The sequence below is a fragment of the Agelaius phoeniceus genome, chromosome 33, assembly GCF_051311805.1.
Source record: "Agelaius phoeniceus isolate bAgePho1 chromosome 33, bAgePho1.hap1, whole genome shotgun sequence".
Lineage (NCBI taxonomy): Eukaryota > Metazoa > Chordata > Aves > Passeriformes > Icteridae > Agelaius > Agelaius phoeniceus.
This window is the reverse complement of record NC_135297.1, coordinates 1,361,989-1,365,319: the sequence shown is the minus strand read 5'-3', so window position 1 is coordinate 1,365,319 and position 3,331 is coordinate 1,361,989. Positions and strand designations below refer to the sequence as shown.

Genomic DNA, 3,331 nt, shown 5'->3' with positions numbered 1-3,331 from the left:
GAAAGAGCAAACAGGACTGTGGACAAGATTCTGGAAGAACTGAAAGAGCTTTTAAGAAATGAAATGAAAACAGAAAGAAACAAACCAAGATGTTTTACTGTATTTATTTTTATGCTCTCCATTTCCATGTTGCACTAAGTCTCCATCCCATTAATTCCAAATGGATCTCACCTCTAAGATCCATGACTTGGCATGTTTAAGACACTGTCAAATACCATGAGCTATACACAGTTTGCCTTCCCCTGCTTTTTTTTTTATGGAAGGCAATGCTGGAGAGGTAAGTGCAGTGCTTGGTTCAGGTACAAATTCTGCATTCAGGGAATGCACTCCAAGAGTGTTTGACCCTCAGCAGGGACAATGCACAGCAGCGACCGAGGGGATTCCTGTGCCGCTGTGCAAGTGTCCAGACTCTGGGTTTTGGCTGAACAGGGCCAAGTTCCCATGTTTGGACAGGCTCAGGGGCTGCCCCCGGGGACCGCGGGGCTCGGCGCGGGGGCGAGCGGGCAACGGACAAACGGACACGGGGACAAACGGCCCCAGAGCTTCAGTTGCAGCGGCAGCAGCGGCAGCAGCAGCGAAAGCAGAGAAAGAAGCGACTTTGCTGACTCCCTCTCGCTTCGCCTCTCCCGCAGTCCTGCACCCTGTCCCGCTCTCCCTTTCCCGGTGTCCCCTCCTCTCCCAGTCTCTCTCTCTCCCCATGCCCGTCCGGGCCATGCCCCCGGACCCAGACGGGGCTGCCCCGTGCCCGGCCCCGGGAGTCCCGCCGCAGTCTCGCCTCCGGCCGGCTCTGGCTGTACTGGCGGTGGCGCTGCTGGGCGGGCATCAGTGCCTGGGGCTGGGGCGGCATCGCCTCCCTTTGGCTCCACCTGGCCCGAGCCCAGCCCCGGCCCCGGCCCCAGCTCCTCCCAGGGCCCGTGGAGGACACAGGCAGCGCGGCCGCTCCCACCGCCTCTGCTGCGGCTCGCCCGGCCCGAGCTCCGCCGCTCGGCAGCACGGCCGCCAGCCCCGAGCCGCCGCTGTCCCGTTCCCGGGAGCGAACACCTGGGCATGGCCGGCCCAGGGCACTTGAGGGGCACTCAGGGGCCCTTGTTGGCCCCGGGCCGAGCGCTGACAGCCGCGTCCCGCCGGCAGGGAAGGCGTAGCAGGGTCTGAAGGAGCAGGACAGGCTGGGCTCGCTGCTGGGGCCCGGCGGCTTCGGCAGCGTCTTCACGGCCACGCGGCTCTCGGATGGCACCCCAGTGAGCAGCAGGGCCGGCGGCGGGCACAGGAGGAGGGGGCAGACGAGGAGGAGGGTGGAGGATGGGGCTGGGTAGCGCAGGCGGCGAGCTGAGCCCGCTGCTGCCCTTGGCTTGCAGGTGGCCATCAAAAGGGTGCCACGGAAGCGCATCCGGCACTGGGGCGAGCTGGTGAGTGAGCGGGGCCAGCGGCAGCAGCCGGGCCGTGCCGGGCGGGGATGAGCTGAGCCCCGGCACGGTGGAAGCCGCCAGGACGCCCCGAGGGAGAGCGGGCGTGGGGCCAGCGCAGGGCGCAGAGCATCCCGGGCTGGCTGAGGGCTCCCCGAGCCCCGGCACAGCATCGGCCCCACTGAGGGCATCGTGCTCCTCCCTCAGCCCGATGGCACCAGCGCACCCCTGGAGATCGTGCTGCTGGCCAAGGTGTCCACTGGCTTCCCTGGTGTGGTCCAGCTGCTGGAGTGCCTTGAGCTCGCCAACGACATCGTGATGGTGCTGGAGCGCCCGGAGCGGTGTCAGGACCTGCAGCATTTCATTGGGGCACGGGGGTTCCTGCCCGAGGAGGTGGCGCGGGAGCTGTTCCGCCAGGTGCTGGAGGCCGTGCAGCACTGCACCAGCTGCGGGGTCCTGCGCAGGAACATCAAACCAGAGAACATCCTGCTTGACCTGCACATCGTGCAGGCCAAATTGATCGACTTTGGCTGTGGCACCTACCTGCAAGAGACAGCCTACACTCACTTTGCAGGTGAGCCCATGCAGGGGTGTGCTCCTGGTCCTGGCATCTCATGGCCCAACATTTCACAGCCCTAACTGGGTGTGGCAGCAGGGATTCTCTTTCTTGCTGCACTTCATGGCACTGAGTCTTCAGCTGAGTTGCTTTTGAGCAGGGCTGAGTAGGGAGCCAGCTTCCAACCCTGCTGGCAGCTTTTGCCAACCACTCTGCCCAGAACTGGGGCTGGGGCAGCCAGCCCAAGAAAAACACCCGTGGGTAAAGGTAGCAGAGAGGGGGAAGCGGAACCTGTGCCCCAGCCAGTTTGGTGTTCAGGTGAGAAAGGGCTTGGACTGCTCCACTCACCTGGTCTGTTTTGGGTTAATAATGTTTTTTGGGGCAATGCAGGCAGGGATAATGATGTCATGGTATTTCACCAGCACTGAGTGGGTTCTTCCTTATTATGGTCGGGCCTTGCCAGGGCTTTTGCTGCCCTCTTCCAGCACCAGTGGCTTCTTTCCCAACCCCAAGTCTGTACACAAGTCCCAGGTGCTGGCAAGAGGGCAGTGGGTCATGCTGTGTGCCACTGGGGCAGCCCCCGCACGCCCAGGGATGCTGGGGCCAGGCTCTGGGAGCAGCAGCATCCCCCTGCTGAACTCCATCTGTATTCCATAGGAACACGGTCATACAGCCCCCCGGAATGGACCCACTTTGGCTGGGACTATGGCAAGCCAGCTACCATCTGGTCCCTGGGCATCCTGCTGCAGCAGATGGTCTGCAAGGAGCACCCTTTCACCACTCCAGAACATCAGCTGGGACCATCAGCTCTCGCTGCCACAAGGGCTCTCTCAAGGTGGATCCTCATCTCTGGCCATGGGGGGAATCCCAGTGCTGGGAGACAGCAGCGGGCTCATGGGTATCCTGCTCTGGCAGCTGATAAGGAGGTGGCACATGTCCTGCTCTCCTGCTCTCCTCCAAAACAGGGAATTGATGGGAAAGCTTGGATCCAGCTCTGAGCACATCCAGCACAGCCTGGGCTGAAGCTGAAGCTTCTGTGTCTCCTGTGGCACACCAGCCCAGTGCCCTGTGTGGGGAGCCCCAGCCCCAGAGCACAGCACACAACAGTGCAGTCCATGCTGCAGCAGCTGCCCTGCAGCCCTGGTTTGTCTGCTTGTGGCAAGGGAATGCTCCCTGTGTCCAGCTGTCCCTGCAGGATGGCCCCAGGGCAGAGCCCAGCCAGGCTCCCACTGCAGCCCCTGGAGCTTGGGGCAGACAGTGCTCCCAGAGCTGAGGTTCCTGGGGAGCACCCGGAGCTGTGCCTTGCACTCTGTTGCCGTGTGTCACAGGGAAGGCTGGCTCGTGCTGTGTGAATGTACCAGCCCTGGTTTGA

At 62.6% G+C, this 3,331-nt stretch overlaps 1 pseudogene; it reads left to right on the top strand.

Annotated features, from left to right (window-relative positions):
- The first annotated feature begins 266 nt into the window (after positions 1–266).
- On the top strand, positions 267–3,331 carry LOC129131883 (serine/threonine-protein kinase pim-1-like; annotated as a pseudogene).